The 17535-nt window shown below is 41.7% G+C and overlaps 1 non-coding gene across 1 annotated transcript; it reads right to left on the reverse strand.

Moving 5' to 3' along the window:
- Positions 1 to 509: 509 nt before the first annotated feature.
- Positions 510 to 616, reverse strand: LOC130709728 (small nucleolar RNA R71). Its single transcript, XR_009010198.1, has one exon. It is a non-coding gene; the product is annotated as a small nucleolar RNA R71 (small nucleolar RNA).
- Between the last annotated feature and the right edge of the window lie 16919 nt (positions 617 to 17535).

A 17535-nucleotide genomic window follows, 5' to 3' on the forward strand; every position in this document is an offset into this window, starting at 1 on the left:
GAGTGTCACACTTTCAGGTTGCTCTCGAGAGAGACACCGTTATGGGTGGCCATATGACGGAGGAGGAGATGCAAGCCCATATCGAGGCAAGAATCCAAGAGGGGATCACCCTCCGATTATGTGAACAAGAAGTTGAGAATGCCAACCGGTCTCTTCGGGAACTCACTTCGGCTACCATGAGTTATGACTATCCCGGGAGCATTGCCTTTCCCGAGGGAGTGGGAAACTTTAAGTTGAGACCGGCATTCATCAACTTGGTGAGCCAAAACCAATATGGTGGAGGTACTTTGGAAGATCCACATGCTCACATGGAGAGGTTCATCCGGAATTGCAACACTTACCGGGTGAACAATGTTCTGGCGGATGCAATTCGGTTGAGCTTGTTTCCATTTTCTTTGAAGGACACCGCTGAGGAATGGCTGAATTCTCAACCTCAAGGGAGCTTCACTACTTGGGAAGACTTAGCGGAAAAGTTCACAACAAGGTTCTTCCCAAGAACCCTATTGAGGAAATTGAAAAAAGACATCATGAATTTTGTGCAACCCACTGAAGAAAATCTCTATGAAGCTTGGGAGCGCTTCAAGAAGCTCTTGAGGAAATGCCCTCAACACAATCTCACCCAAGCTGAATTGGTTGCAACATTTTATGATGGTCTACAATACTCTTGGAGGTTTGGCCTAGATGCGGCTTCAAATGGGGAGTTCGATGCTCTTCCCCCACAAGCGGGGTATGACTTAATAGAAAAGATGGCAGCGAGAGCCATGAACTCTGAAAATGATCGCCAAACCCGAAGGAGTAAGTTTGAAGTGGAAGCTTATGACAAGCTCTTAGCCTCCAACAAGCAACTCACCGAACAAGTGGCGGAGATTCGAATGCATATTAAGGAGACCAAGGCTATTGGTGCAAGAATGACTTGTGTGGAGTGCAAGTCTTGTGGTGGACCTCATGTTAGTAACTTGTGTATTGTCAATGCTGAGAGCAATGAAGCCAAAGCTATAGCTCAAGGAAGCATAGTTCCATCCTCAAATCATGGACCTCTTGTCCAAACACAAGTTGTTGGAAAGGTGAATTGCAAGAGGATTTTAGAGGAGCTATTGGAGAGTTGCATCAACCGCATGAACAACAACCATAAGAACCAAGAGGCGGCTATCAAGAACTTGGAGAACCAACTTGGCCAGCTAGCCAAGCAAATGGCCGAGATACCTCAAGGTAAGTTTTCTCCCGATTCTTTAATTTTGTCTAAACAAGAGAATTTTGCTGTTGTTACCACTAGGAGTGGGAGAGTGTTACACGAGCCAAAAAAACAAGATGAGGGAGAGAAAATGAGAAAGTACAGGAAGAATATGAGGGTGATACGGAGAAGAGAGTGAGTGAACCTGTGAAAGCTAGAGTTGTGAGCACTCCTTCTCCTGAACTTAGTAAGATTCCATTCCCCAAGGCTTTGGTCAAGAAAAATCTGGATAAACAGTTTTCTAAGTTTTTGGAAGTTTTTAAGAAACTCCACATCAATATTCCTTTTTCTGAAGCCTTGGAGCAAATGTCTATCTATGCTAAGTTCATGAAGGACATTTTAAATAAGAGGAGGAAGTTGAGTGAGGTTGATGAAACTATTATGATGACCGAGGAGTGTAGTGCCATTTTGCAAAGGAAAATGCCTAACAAGAGAAGGGATCCTGGGAGTTTTACTATCCCAGTGGAGATTGAGGGGTTGACTGTTGTTGAAGCCTTGTGTGATTTGGGAGCGAGCATCAACTTGATGTCGCTTAGCATGTTTAGAAGGCTGAACTTAGGAGAGGTCACCCCGACCATGCTTTCCTTACAAATAGCGGACCGATCCCTAAAAACACCTTATGGGATCATTGAAGATGTGATGGTTAAGGTTGATAAGTACGTGTTCCCAGTTGATTTTGTGGTGCTAGACATGGAGGAGGATGCTAAGATTCCTCTCATTCTTGGCCGACCCTTTTTAGCCACTGGCAGGGCGAAGATCGATGTTGATAAGGGTCAGCTCATTCTCAGAGTTGGTGAGGACAAGGTAAGATTTTCGGTTTTCAATCCTAATTTGCAAACTAACATTAATGATGGTTTTGTTTGTGATATGATCAAAAGCTTGTCCAGGTCTTCAAAGGAGACCCCCAAGGTAAGTGAAAACAAGTATGGGGGGTCTAAAGATGAGAATTTCCAAGACCACATGGCCCGATTCACTCAAGCTAGTCACCTTGTAAAGATGGAATGTGTGACTAGTGATGAGCTCATGATTAAGCTCTTTCCTCACTCCTTGAAGGGGGGAGCAAGGATTTGGATTGATGGGAATGAGAGCATGGATTTTGGAGTAAGAGGTGTGTCTAAGGCCTCCATGGTAACTTGTAAAGGAGGTCGACTCTTTCCTTTAGTTTAGCTCATGCATTTTTACATATTTTTTTTGTAGCTTTTATTTTTCTTTTTATCATGCATTGTTATTTAAGTTTTTGTTTTTGGGTCTTTTACTTCCCTATACTCACATACTTTTAGCTATAGTTTTGTTTCCTTACATGTGCTGTTTTAGAAAATGTTTTTGTGAATACTTGGTTTTCTTTTGGGGATGAGTGATTGCATGCTTTGGGGAAGAGAGGAGGAGACTTTGGTCTTCCGAGTGTTTCTTAAGGATAGAGTTGGTGTGAGTCCATAAGGGCCCATCTTAGGCCCTTCACCATAAATTTTCTCTGGAGGATCCTGACTCACTTGTACTTCATGGTTCTGTATTGATTTCACTCTTTGCATGCTTTGTGATACTTGCACAATTCTTGAGACTTGTAGGTTTTTGAGCTTCAGAGTTTGTTGGCTTGAACATTTGTCCCTAGTTGTCCTTTTTGAGCCTATTGAAGATTTCTTTGTTAGCTAAATGCTTGGAATGAATGATAGGTTGGAATTTGGGGAGTGTTGGTCCTTGCATTGTTTTGGAGCTAATTAAAATTGAAAGTGTCTCTTACCCCAACTGAAAAAAAAAGAAGAAAAAAAAGAAAGAAAAGCACTCCTAATCAAAGTTAGAGTGTCAAAGAAAAAAGAAAAGAAAGTTGAAAAAGAGGGGTCAAGAGACTTGTGCTTATTAAGTTTGTTTATTGAAAGCTCTGGAGTTACTATTTGGACCACACTCAATATGTTTTGAAGCCTAGTCTTCCTTAGGGACCAACCACCTTGTACTTCACCAAGCCAACATTTCAACCCTTTGAAGTCTCATTGAATTTGTGCATGTTTGATCTCTGTTGCTCTTGAATGAATGATATCCAGGACCTATGGACAACTTGTGTGCTCAGTGCACTTAATATATATCTCATCCTAGGAATTTTAGATCTATATGCTTCTCATGATGGACTCTACACTCTCCTTTGTCTAAAAGTTGCATGAAGTGGATTGTTGTGTCTTTCTTTTGGAACCAGCTGTAGTTGCTAAATCCCCCGGTTTTCTTTTAAGTATTCCTCGTTGAGAGCACTTGTTTGGGAGCATTTCTTGCGCTTGAGGGTAGGGATGGCAATTTTGCCCAAACCCATGGGTACCCGCCCGAACCCGATCCGATTTGACGGGCAAAATCCGAGTTGACTGGATTTGGGTTTGGGTTTGGGTTTTGCCCGTTACTGTAGTCATTTATGGGTTTGGGTTTGGTATTAGTTAAATCCGTGCCCAAACCCGCCCAAACCCGAACCCAAAGATACCCGAAACATAAAATTACAAAAAAAATCCTCATACATATATATATATTTATAAACTTTGTTCTTAGTGTTTGATGATCTCACTTTAGTGATGGATGAGGATGATGAATAGTATTTGTTATTTTTTCTTTCTATGAATTTCACTTTTTTTTTATATGAAAGTTTTGGATTGGGTTGCTATTTTACGTAACTAATGGGTTTGGGTTTGGGTTTGGGTTTCGGGTAAATCCGAAACCCAATGGATTTGGGCATGGGTTTCATTTTATTGCCCATAGGATTTGTGTTTGGGTTTGGGTTTGGGTTCTGAGATTTGGGTTTGGGTTTGGTAATTGTAAAACCCGTGCCCGATCCTACCCGTTGCCATCCCTGCTTGAGGGCAAGCGAGTGTTTTTTACGCTCGAGGGCGAGCTGCCGTTGAGTATAGTGGTGTGATGACTCTTGTTTAGTAGTGTTTTTAGGCTCATTTCTTTCTTTGTTTTGAGTCTTTTTGTTGAGTCTCATGTAGTGTTTCATGCATTCTCATGCATTTTTATCTTTCTCTGAGTCTTTACTTTGTTTTGGTATTTTATAGGGACTTTTCTTGCATTTTAAGTAAGTTTAGGACTTGCATGGTTTTGTTGTGTTAAATGAAGGACCTCTTGTGCTAATGAGCTCTTTGAGCTTCTAGATTCTTCCTTGACTTGTTGGTTAGGTTTGGAGAGCAGAAACTGAAGAAGAAGGAAGGCCAAGAGCATGGAATTGAAGGAGGGCTTAAAGAAGCTTGAAAGAGGAGTTACAAGGAGCTGAAAAGTCTGTTCCAGCGAAGCTTGAGCGCCTAGGCGATGGGAATTGTAAGATCAAGTTTTGATCTAGTAGTACAACTCTATGTTTTGATGATTACAAGTTAACCTTTTGATATGAACAATTGTGGTACTCTAACGTGTTTTTCTGAGTGTGCTATTTACAGGCTCTGACCCTGACTCAATTTCACACAAATCAGAAGCACTGTGTATAAAGGGTAACCCAAGCAACGCTTTCGCATTCACCATGTTCAGTATGAACAGTGGAAAAGCTTCAGAAGATCTGAAGCTATACAAACTCTGATGAGGACTCAGTCGCTAGAAGCTCTGATGATCCAGAAGTTCTGACAACCAAGAAACACTGAAGGTTCAGATGTTCCGATGGTGTAGAAGACTCTGAAGATCCAGAAGCTGAATAGTGGAAACTCTGAAGTCCAGAAGCAAGAAACTCTGAAGGCCATGTTCTTCCCTCTGAGTTCAGAATCAGAAGATACAATGGTCAGAGGATCTGTGCTATCCCTCTGACTCTGATCAACCGGCTTCACAAGTTCCAATACGAAGCATTCCTCTGATCAGAAGTCTCCTAGGTTAAAAGGTCAAGTCGCTATCCTAGTACAAAAGCAAGTGTACCTTCCTGACGACCTACCTAACGTTCTCAGCCACAGCAGAAGCTGGATTTTCCAGAACTGCCCTCCAACGGTAGCATTTCCCATGCAACGCTCAACCCTAATCCTTGGAGTATATATAGAGGCTGAAGATTGAAAGAAGCGGCTAGAAGAAAAAAATATACAAGAAGCAATACACACGCGCAAGATATATTCTAAGCTTTCTTTCATCTTGTAATTTATTTTAGTTTACACTCAGCTTATTCAGAAGCAAACCCTTGTAAACACCAACCTCAAACAGTTGTTTGATTTTCCTTTAGGAGATCAAGGTTGATCGGATCCTAGAGAAGACTAAGAGAGTGAATCTTAGTGTGAGCTAAGTCAGTGTAATTGTTAGTCACTTGTAGGTTTCAAGTGCAGTTGTAACTCTTACCTGATTAGTGGATTGCCTTCATTCTAAGAAGGAAGAAATCACCTTAACGGGTGGACTGGAGTAGCTTGAGTGATTTATCAAGTGAACCAGGATAAAATCCTTGTGTGCTTTTCTATCTCTATCTTTTGCACTTAGTTCTCGAAAAGATTTGTTAAAATCTTTAAGGTGGTAGTTTTGTACTGAAAACGTTATTCAAACCCCCCCTTTCTACCGTTTTTCATACCTTCAATTGGTATCAGAGCGCAAGTTCTGATTACCACACCTAACAGTGTTCAGTGATCCGGGCCGGTGTGAAAAACAATGGCTGCCACCACCAGTGAAACTCAAAGAGATGGTTACAACGCAAAGCCTCCTATGTTCGATGGTCAAAGGTTCGAATATTGGAAAGATAGACTGGAAAGTTTCTTTCTGGGTTTCGATGCAGATCTCTGGGATATTATTGTGGATGGCTATGAGCGTCCAGTTGATGCAGATGGCAAAAAGATCCCAAGGTCAGAGATGTCTGCAGATCAAAAGAAGCTGTACTCACAACATCATAAAGCAAGAGCAATTCTTCTAAGTGCTATCTCCTATGAGGAGTACCAGAAGATTACAGATCGTGAGTTTGCTAAAGGCATTTTTGATTCTCTGAAGATGTCTCATGAAGGAAACAAGAAAGTCAAAGAATCAAAGGCATTGTCTTTGATCCAAAAGTATGAATCCTTCATCATGGAGCCAAATGAGTCCATTGAAGAAATGTTCTCCAGATTTCAACTGCTTGTAGCTGGCATACGTCCTCTCAACAAGAGCTACACAACAAAAGATCACGTCATAAGGGTCATCAGGTGTCTTCCTGAAAGTTGGATGCCTTTGGTGACTTCAATAGAGCTCACGAGAGATGTTGAGAATATGAGTTTAGAAGAACTCATCAGCATTTTGAAATGCCATGAGCTGAAGCGCTCAGAGATGCAAGATCTGAGGAAAAAGTCCATAGCCTTGAAATCCAAATTTGAAAAGGCTAAGGTTGAGAAGTCAAAGGCTCTTCAAGCTGAAGAAGAAGAATCTGAAGAAGCATCAGAAGATTCTGATGAAGATGAGCTGACTCTGATCTCCAAGAGACTCAACCGCATCTGGAAGCACAGGCAGAGCAAGTTCAAAGGCTCTGGAAAGGCAAGAGGAAAGTCTGAATCCTCAGGTCAGAAGAAGTCATCAATCAAGGAAGTCACTTGCTTTGAGTGCAAAGAATCAGGGCACTACAAAAGTGACTGTCCAAAATTGAAGAAGGACAAGAAGCCAAAGAAGCACTTCAAGACCAAGAAGAGTCTGATGGTGACATTCGATGAATCAGAGTCAGAGGATGTTGACTCTGATGGTGAAGTCCAAGGACTCATGGCTATTGTCAAAGACAAAGGAACAGAGTCAAAGGAAGCTGTTGACTCTGACTCAGAATCAGAAGGAGATCCAGACTCTGACGATGAAAATGAGGTATTTGCTTCCTTCTCTACCTCTGAACTGAAACATGCTTTGTCTGATATCATGGATAAGTATAACTCCTTGTTGTCTAAGCATAAGAAGCTGAAAAAGAACTTATCTGCTGTTTCTAAAACTCCTTCTGAACATGAGAAAATCATATCTGATTTGAAAAATGATAACCATGCTTTAGTTAATTCTAACTCTGTGCTTAAGAATCAAATTGCAAAGTTAGAAGAAGTTATTGCCTGCGATGCCTCTGATAGTAAGCATGAATCTAAGTATGAAAAATCTTTTCAAAGATTCCTGGCTAAAAGCGTAGATAGAAGCTTAATGGCTTCAATGATCTATGGTGTAAGCAGAAATGGAATGCATGGCATTGGCTATTCTAAACCAATTAGAAATGAGCCTTCTGTGTCTAAAGCTAAATCCTTGTATGAATGCTTTGTTCCCTCTGGTACCATATTGCCTGATCCTGTACCTGCTGAAGTTGCTAAAAACCCTCTTAAAAAGGGATCTTTCTCTATGACTAAATATCATGCAAATATTCCTTTAAAATATCATGTTGAGACACCCAAGGTGATCAGAACCTTTGGGGTAACTAACAAAAGAGGACCCAGAAAGTGGGTACCTAAGGACAAGATTATCTATGTTGCAGATATCCTTGATAGCTCCACTGAAACACCAATCATGGTATCTGGACAGTGGATGCTCGCGTCACATGACGGGAGAAAAGCGTATGTTCCGAGAGCTGAAACTTAAGCCTGGAGGCGAAGTTGGCTTTGGAGGAAATGAAAAGGGTAAAATTATTGGTACTGGTACTATTTGTGTAGATAGTAGTCCATGCATTGATAATGTTTTATTGGTAGACGGCTTAACACATAACTTATTGTCTATAAGTCAATTAGCTGACAAGGGTTATGATGTTATATTCAATCAAAAGTCCTGCCGGGCTGTAAGTCAGATCGATGGCTCTGTTCTGTTTAACAGCAAGAGGAAGAACAACATTTATAAGATCAGATTATCTGAGTTGGAGGCTCAGAATGTGAAGTGCCTTCTGTCTGTTAATGAAGAGCAGTGGGTATGGCATAGACGGTTAGGGCATGCCAGTATGAGAAAGATTTCTCAGCTGAGCAAGCTAAACCTTGTCAGGGGCTTACCCAATCTGAAGTTCGCTTCAGACGCTCTTTGTGAAGCATGTCAGAAAGGCAAATTCACAAAAGTCCCTTTCAAGGCAAAGAATGTTGTCTCAACCTCAAGGCCGTTAGAACTTCTGCATATCGACCTGTTTGGACCAGTGAAAACTGAGTCTATAGGTGGCAAGAGATATGGGATGGTTATCGTTGATGACTATAGCCGCTGGACATGGGTAAAGTTTCTAACCCGCAAGGATGAGTCTCATGCTGTGTTCTCTACCTTCATTGCTCAAGTGCAAAACGAGAAGGCTTGTAGAATTGTGCGTGTCAGAAGTGACCATGGTGGAGAGTTTGAGAATGACAAGTTTGAGAGTCTGTTTGATTCCTATGGAATTACACATGATTTCTCTTGTCCCAGAACTCCTCAACAAAATGGTGTTGTTGAGAGGAAGAACAGAACTCTTCAGGAGATGGCTAGAACCATGCTCCAAGAAACTGGCATGGCTAAGCACTTTTGGGCAGAGGCAGTAAATACAGCATGTTACATTCAGAACAGAATCTCTGTGAGACCAATTCTGAATAAGACTCCTTATGAATTGTGGAAGAACATAAAACCCAACATTTCTTATTTTCATCCTTTTGGATGTGTTTGTTATGTTCTCAATACTAAGGATAGATTGCATAAGTTTGATGCTAAATCTTCTAAGTGTCTATTACTTGGTTATTCTGATAGATCTAAAGGTTTTAGATTTTATAATACTGATGCTAAGACTATTGAAGAATCTATTCATGTTAGATTTGATGATAAGCTTGACTCTGACCAGTCAAAGCTAGTTGAAAAGTTTGCAGATTTAAGCATTAATGTTTCTGACAAAGGCAAAGCTCCAGAGGAAGTTGAGCCAGAGGAAGATGAACCAGAGGAAGAAGCTGGTCCCTCTAACTCACAAACTCTGAAGAAGAGCAGAATCACTGCAGCTCATCCTAAGGAATTGATTCTGGGCAACAAAGATGAACCAGTCAGAACCAGATCCGCCTTCAGACCCTCTGAAGAGACCTTGCTGAGTCTGAAAGGATTGGTGTCCTTAATTGAACCCAAGTCCATAGATGAAGCTCTTCAGGACAAGGATTGGATTCTGGCCATGGAAGAAGAATTGAATCAATTCTCCAAGAACGATGTTTGGAGCTTAGTGAAGAAGCCTGAGAATGTCCATGTTATTGGAACGAAATGGGTATTCAGAAACAAGCTAAATGAGAAAGGAGATGTAGTCAGAAACAAGGCAAGGCTAGTTGCTCAAGGCTACAGCCAGCAGGAAGGAATAGACTACACTGAAACATTTGCTCCAGTAGCAAGACTGGAGGCAATCAGACTATTGATTTCTTTCTCAGTAAATCACAACATAGTTCTACATCAGATGGACGTAAAGAGTGCCTTCCTAAATGGTTATATCTCAGAGGAAGTCTATGTTCATCAACCCCCAGGTTTTGAAGATGAAAAGAAACCAGACCATGTGTTCAAATTGAAGAAATCACTCTACGGTCTGAAGCAAGCTCCCAGAGCATGGTATGAGAGACTTAGCTCATTCCTTCTGGAGAATGAGTTTGTAAGGGGTAAAGTAGATACAACTCTCTTTTGCAAGACTTATAAAGATGATATCTTAATTGTGCAAATTTATGTTGATGATATTATATTTGGTTCTGCTAATCAATCTCTATGCAAAGAATTTTCTGAGATGATGCAGGCTGAATTTGAGATGAGTATGATGGGAGAATTAAAGTACTTTCTGGGAATACAAGTTGATCAAACACCAGAAGGAACATATATCCATCAGAGCAAGTACACTAAGGAACTTCTGAAGAAGTTCAATATGCTGGAATCTACAGTGGCCAAGACCCCAATGCATCCAACATGCATTCTGGAAAAAGAAGATATAAGTGGTAAAGTATGTCAGAAGCTCTATCGTGGCATGATAGGTTCACTTCTGTACTTAACTGCATCTAGGCCAGACATATTATTTAGTGTTCATTTATGTGCTCGTTTCCAATCAGATCCAAGGGAAACCCACTTAACTGCTGTTAAGAGGATCCTAAGGTATCTGAAAGGCACCACTAACCTTGGCTTGATGTATAAGAAAACATCAGAGTATAAGCTTTCAGGTTATTGTGATGCTGATTATGCTGGAGATAGAACAGAGAGAAAAAGTACTTCTGGAAATTGTCAATTTCTGGGAAGCAATCTAGTCTCATGGGCAAGCAAGAGGCAATCAACTATTGCACTATCAACTGCAGAGGCAGAATATATCTCAGCAGCAATATGCAGCACTCAGATGCTCTGGATGAAACATCAGCTGGAGGATTATCAGATCCTTGAGAGCAATATCCCAATCTATTGTGATAACACTGCTGCAATTTCGTTGAGCAAGAATCCTATCTTGCATTCAAGGGCAAAGCACATTGAGGTAAAGTATCACTTCATTAGAGATTATGTGCAGAAGGGCGTACTTCTTCTGAAGTTTGTTGATACTGACCATCAATGGGCAGATATCTTTACAAAGCCCTTAGCTGAAGATAGATTTAATTTTATTCTGAAAAATCTAAACATGGACTTTTGTCCAGAGTGAAGATAGATCAGAACCTCTGACTATGATACTTCTTGATCAGAAGATGTCTAGTCCAGAAGGTAACTCAATCAGAGTGTGTGTGCCCACTGGTACTGACTCTGAAGCTGAGACAACAACACGTGCGTCAGAATTTCTGATGCATAGTTCCTTGTGCCCGTGTGACAGTCTGTTGTGATTGCGTGTAGATATGCTTATCTCCTGTGTGTGATTGTGTATTTTACTGTTACTGTCTATCTTTAATTTTCAACCGTTGATCTTAAAGTGCTCTTTGAATCAACAACGGTTATTTGATAAAACCCACTATACACACACGTTCTCTCTCACTTCCGGTTTTCACTCTCGCACTCCCTGCTTTTCAAAACCGCCTCCTTCGTGATTTCTCTCTCGATCTCTCTTCATCCTTCAAACTTCATCTTCTACCTCAAACCTTCAACCTCTTCAAAATGGTGAGACAAACCAGAAGATCTACTGTAGATGCACCTCAGTTCCCTCACATGGTAGTCGGTTTGGCAACGGGTCAACGGGGCTCTGAGAACCCAGCACAAGAACAAGCTCAAGCTCAAGAGGAGATTGTTCCTATTGTAGAACGGGGCTGTGCCGTTCACTGTGTATTTCCTCCTGAGGAACTCCAAGTCCTGGCAGAATGGAGATTCAACCTCGACAACTTGGCTGCAAATGGGTTTGATCTCCGTCCTGAAGTCCAAGCTCAAGGTTGGGGAAACTACTTCAATCGACTTCGAGGACCGGTGTATGAGAAGCTGGTAAAGGAATTCTGGAAGCACGCCGACTGTGATGACACTCAGGTGGTTTCTTACATACTGGGTAGGAAGATCATCATCACGGAGAAGTCATTCGTGAATCTCCTAGGTGCAGAAACTGCTCATGGGTATCGGTTCTCACTGACGGAATCGAAGCTGAAACCCAGAACCAAGGACATCGTCAACAAGGCCCTGTACACCACCTTCAAACCGGGCAAGACGAGCTACAAAGTGATGGACCTTCAACCCAAACTCAGGGTCTGGCACAAGATCCTGCTCAACTGCATCAATCAACGACCAAAGGGCAGTTCTCCAGACTACATCAACTTCAATCAGAAGGCGATGCTGTTCTTCATTCAAGACAAGGAGAAGATCTGCCTTCCCTACTTCCTGTTCTCCTATTTGAAGGAATGCATCCGGAAGTCTCGCACCACCTCCTCCATCAAGTCAGCCATCAAATATATCCCTTTTGGGAGGCTGATCTCAGACTTTCTCATTGAAAGCAACTTGGTGCAAGATTTGATCAATGCTGGTTGCACAGAGGACTTGAGCACAATTGTTAGCGATGTCTTCACTGCCAACTCTCTGAAGAAGATGGGTTTGGTCCAGAAGAAGATTGCTCCTGCTCATGAGGACACATCTTCTGAGATCAGAGGAAGAAGAATGCCTCTGAATGACTACCCTCTGTGGACTCAGAAGCCATCAGATGCTATGTTGAAGACCTCAGGGCTCAAGGATTCGAGATTGACCTTGATGATTTCGTCAGCAGACTTCCACCAGCTCCAGAGTTTCCTTCTCCTCCCAAGAAGAAAACCAAGAGGAAGATGGTTCTGGACGAATCCTCAGAGGAATCTGATGTCCCTCTGGTCAAGAAGGCGAAGAGCAAGCCTGATGATGATGATGGTGATGATAGTGAGGATGGTCCTCCAAAGAAGAAGCAGAAGAAAGTCAGAATTGTGGTGAAGCCTACTCGGGTGGAACCAGCTGCTGCAGAGGTCAGAAGGACTGAACCTCCTGCCAGAGTGACTCGATCATCAGCACATTCAAGTAAGCCTGCACTTACCTCTGATGATGATTTGAATTTATTTGATGCACTCCCAATTTCTGCCTTACTCCAACACTCTTCAAATCCCCTCACTCCTATTCATGAATCCCAGCCAGCCGCACAAACCACCTCTCCACCACATTCCCCAAGATCTTCATTCTTTCAACCTTCTCCTACTGAAGCACCACTCTGGAATTTGCTTCAGAACCAATCCTCTAGGTCAGAAGATCCAACCTCTCTCCTTACCATTCCATACGACCCATTACCTTCTGAACCCATCATCCCCAATCAACCAGAACCCAAACCAACAGATCCACAACCCAGAACGTCTGATCACTCTGCTCCCAGAGCATCAGCACGTCCTGCTGTCAGAACCACGGATACAGACTCTTCATCAGCCTTCACACCTGTATCCTTCCCCATCAATGTCTTTGACTCTCCTCCCTCCAATACCTCTGAATCACTTAGAAAATTCATGGAGGTTAGGAAAGAGAAGGTATCTGCCTTGGAAGAATATTACCTTACCTGTCCAAGCCCTAGGCAATATCCTGGCCCTAGACCTGAACGTCTAGTTGACCCAGATGAACCTATCTTGGCCAATCCTATCCAAGAGGCAGACCCCTTAGTCCAACAGGCTCACCCTGTCCCTGACCAACAAGAGCCAATTCAACCAGACCCTGAACCTGAACAATCAGTATCTAACCAATCCTCGGTTAGATCACCTCACCCTCTGGTTGAAACTTCAGACCCTCACCGTGGAACCTCTGAACCCAATGCTCCCATAATTAACATTGGTTCTCCACAAGGTGCCTCTGAAGCTCATAGCAGCAATCACCCAGCCTCTCCTGCACCCAACCTCTCCATCATTCCCTATACTCACCTTCAACCCACATCTCTCTCTGAGTGCATCAATATTTTCAATCATGAAGCCTCCTTGAGGCTCCGCAATGTGCACGGTCAGACTGACCTCAGTGAGAATGCTGAAAATGTGGCTGATGAGTGGAACGATTTGAGCACTTGGCTGGTGGCTCAGTTTCCCGTTATGCTGCAGCTCCTGCATGCAGAGGGAAGTCAGAGCATTGAGGCTGCAAAGCAAAGGTTTGCTAGGAGGGTGGCTCTTCATGAACTCGAACAGAGAACCAAGCTTCTTGAAGCCATTGAAGAAGCCAAGAGACAGAAAGAACAAGAAGAAGAAGCTGCCCGTCAAGCAGCAGCTCAGGCTGAACAAGCCAGACTTGAGGCAGAACGTCTTGAAGCTGAGGCTGAGGCAGAGCGACTTGCACCAGTTCTGTTTACTCCTGCTGCTTCTGCTTCCATTCCAGAACCTCAAGCTGCTCAGAACGTTCCTTCAAGCTCTACTCCGACAAGCTCATCCAGACTCGACATCATGGAACAACGTCTTGACACTCATGAATCCATGCTGATTGAGATGAAGCACATGATGATGGAACTTCTGCGCCGTACTGCCAAATCTTAGTTTTTTAGGATCTCTTCTTTTTCTTCCTTTTCCTTTTTATTTAACGTTGTTTTATTTAAACTCTGCTTATTTACTTACTTTAATTTGTTCATTTGTGATTCTATATGCATATATCTATATATGTTTGTGTCACATATGTTTGCAAAACCTGTTTTATTCATAATTGTTCTATGTTTACATCATAATTCTTTCCATCATACATTATTCCCTATATCTAGAATGGAGGATCCTTCCTCATTCTTCTGCATTCTTGGCGCTGCTCCACTCTTTCCTTCTCCAGACGATCCAATGCATACTCTATGTTGCCAAGTTTGATGCTTAGATCATCTTTTTCTAGACTATCTTCTGTCGTCTTAAGTCTCTTTTCCACAGTCTCCTTCTCTTCCAGCAGATTCAGCTCCCGCTGGCAAAGCTCCTGAATCTCTTCCCCGAAGCAGAGGAACTCCTTCAGATCTGTCTCCATCTCTGGACCAAGATCTTCTTCAAGCAGTGTCTTCGTCAGCTCTTGTATGGTCTTTGTACCATCGGGATGCCTAATATTGAGGAACATATCTTCCTCAAACGCCTTCCTTCTGAGCTCTTCTAATGCCATTCTGTATGATGCCATTTTTTTTCTGAATATTATTCGAGGTGTGAAGCTTACCTTTCTCTCCAACGTTTTTATAGGCTTCACTTTCTCTCTGAAAGTTAATGCTCTTACAGTTTCTCGAGGTTAAGTACTTGGTAACTGACCCTTCTATTTCCTCACTTGACCGGTGGTAAACGTTCATCCCTTGCATTAACTCTTCTATTTATTATCGCCTCACTCTGATTCTTACATCGTCTTCATTTTCTTTCAACTTAGACCTTCTCTAAGGGGGAAGTACCTTGTACTTCAAGCTAAGTTTTTCACACCCCAAGCTTTTTGCTTATGACAAAAAGGGGGAGTAAACCCAGTTTTTGATGTAAGACGTGTTAGTGTGACTTATTTTTCTTTTGGAGATTGTAAGAGTTCCACCTTCATGACCATAGATGTGTCACTGGGCAAATACAAGGAATACATTTCACTTCTTCTGAAGTGATTCTAAGTTGACTCTGATACCCAAGACTCTGATACCTTGTCCATGACTCTGATCACTTATGCGCTCTGATTATTCGTTCTTCATCTATGTCATAAGCTTTTCACTCTGAACTCTTATATGATTTAGCTCAGAATCTAGACTTTACTAACGTTTTCATCAAGTATTAGATTCAGGGGGAGCTAAACTCAGAATCAAGCAGTAACTTGAATTCAGAATGAGCAAGATAAACTATTCACATCAGGATAAGTCTTATTCTATATCTCTAAACTCTGAGTGAATTCAGTTTAATGTTTAAGAATTGTTCATCAAAAATCTTAGTTTTGTCATCATCAAAAAGGGGGAGATTGTAAGATCAAGTTTTGATCTAGTAGTACAACTCTATGTTTTGATGATTACAAGTTAACCTTTTGATATGAACAATTGTGGTACTCTAACGTGTTTTTCTGAGTGTGCTATTTACAGGCTCTGACCCTGACTCAATTTCACACAAATCAGAAGCACTGTGTATAAAGGGTAACCCAAGCAACGCTTTCGCATTCACCATGTTCAGTATGAACAGTGGAAAAGCTTCAGAAGATCTGAAGCTATACAAACTCTGATGAGGACTCAGTCGCTAGAAGCTCTGATGATCCAGAAGTTCTGACAACCAAGAAACACTGAAGGTTCAGATGTTCCGATGGTGTAGAAGACTCTGAAGATCCAGAAGCTGAATAGTGGAAACTCTGAAGTCCAGAAGCAAGAAACTCTGAAGGCCATGTTCTTCCCTCTGAGTTCAGAATCAGAAGATACAATGGTCAGAGGATCTGTGCTATCCCTCTGACTCTGATCAACCGGCTTCACAAGTTCCAATACGAAGCATTCCTCTGATCAGAAGTCTCCTAGGTTAAAAGGTCAAGTCGCTATCCTAGTACAAAAGCAAGTGTACCTTCCTGACGACCTACCTAACGTTCTCAGCCACAGCAGAAGCTGGATTTTCCAGAACTGCCCTCCAACGGTAGCATTTCCCATGCAACGCTCAACCCTAATCCTTGGAGTATATATAGAGGCTGAAGATTGAAAGAAGCGGCTAGAAGAAAAAAATATACAAGAAGCAATACACACGCGCAAGATATATTCTAAGCTTTCTTTCATCTTGTAATTTATTTTAGTTTACACTCAGCTTATTCAGAAGCAAACCCTTGTAAACACCAACCTCAAACAGTTGTTTGATTTTCCTTTAGGAGATCAAGGTTGATCGGATCCTAGAGAAGACTAAGAGAGTGAATCTTAGTGTGAGCTAAGTCAGTGTAATTGTTAGTCACTTGTAGGTTTCAAGTGCAGTTGTAACTCTTACCTGATTAGTGGATTGCCTTCATTCTAAGAAGGAAGAAATCACCTTAACGGGTGGACTGGAGTAGCTTGAGTGATTTATCAAGTGAACCAGGATAAAATCCTTGTGTGCTTTTCTATCTCTATCTTTTGCACTTAGTTCTCGAAAAGATTTGTTAAAATCTTTAAGGTGGTAGTTTTGTACTGAAAACGTTATTCAAACCCCCCCTTTCTACCGTTTTTCATACCTTCAGGAATTGGCGCCTAGGCGCTAGTGCAATTTCCTGAAGCTTTTGGAATTGGCGCCTAGGCGCTGGGAATTGGCGCCTAGGCGCCAGACACCTCCAGAGAGCATGTTTCTGGGCTGGAATTGGCGCTCAGGCGCTCTGAATTGGCGCCTGAGCGCCCAAACTCGATTGTTTTGCCTATAAATTGGTTTTTAGACATTTCTCTTGGAACCTTTTGTCATTTTATCATATTTTCATAAGTTAGAAGAGAGGGTTTGAGTTCTGGAGCTTGAGGAGCTTTCTCTAAGCCCTATGTTTCAGGTTTCATTTTTATCTTCTTGTATGGATTTCATAGCCATGTTTGGCTAAAAACCCTTTTGCTTTGGGTTCTTTGTAAGACTTATGATGTTTTAATCTTAATTCCTATTTCTATTCATGAATCCTCTGAGTAAACCCTTGAATCCCATATCCATGCTTTATGTTTCAAGTTAGAACATGTGCTAGCTTTATACTTTTCTATAATAGAACGGAAGTTTGTTATAGATTAGGGACTTGTTGTGGGATTACCTCTTCTATACTTGCTACTAGGAATAGAGGAAAGGTTGGGGTTTGTTGGCCTGAATTGCATGCTTAATGCCTTTAGCAAATGTTTAGGTTATCAAGGAATTGTGCTTATCTTTTGGCTTGAGAGGATTGTCTATGCGAGGCATCGATAGATGATTGATTAGGCTAGAACATCAAGGAGAGACTCAGAGTTTTGTGGATAGAATAGGTTGATTAGAACTGAATTAGTCAAGCAAGAACCCAAGGCATTTTCACCATTGATTATCACACACTTATCTTTGTTAGCTTTCTAATTAAGTATCACAACAATAAATCAATCTTTAAAACTGAATTTTACTCGCTTTTTAACCTTGAACTTGACTCTTAAACTGAATTGACATTCCAATTCC

The sequence above is a fragment of the Lotus japonicus genome, chromosome 3 (assembly GCF_012489685.1).
Source record: "Lotus japonicus ecotype B-129 chromosome 3, LjGifu_v1.2".
Lineage (NCBI taxonomy): Eukaryota > Viridiplantae > Streptophyta > Magnoliopsida > Fabales > Fabaceae > Lotus > Lotus japonicus.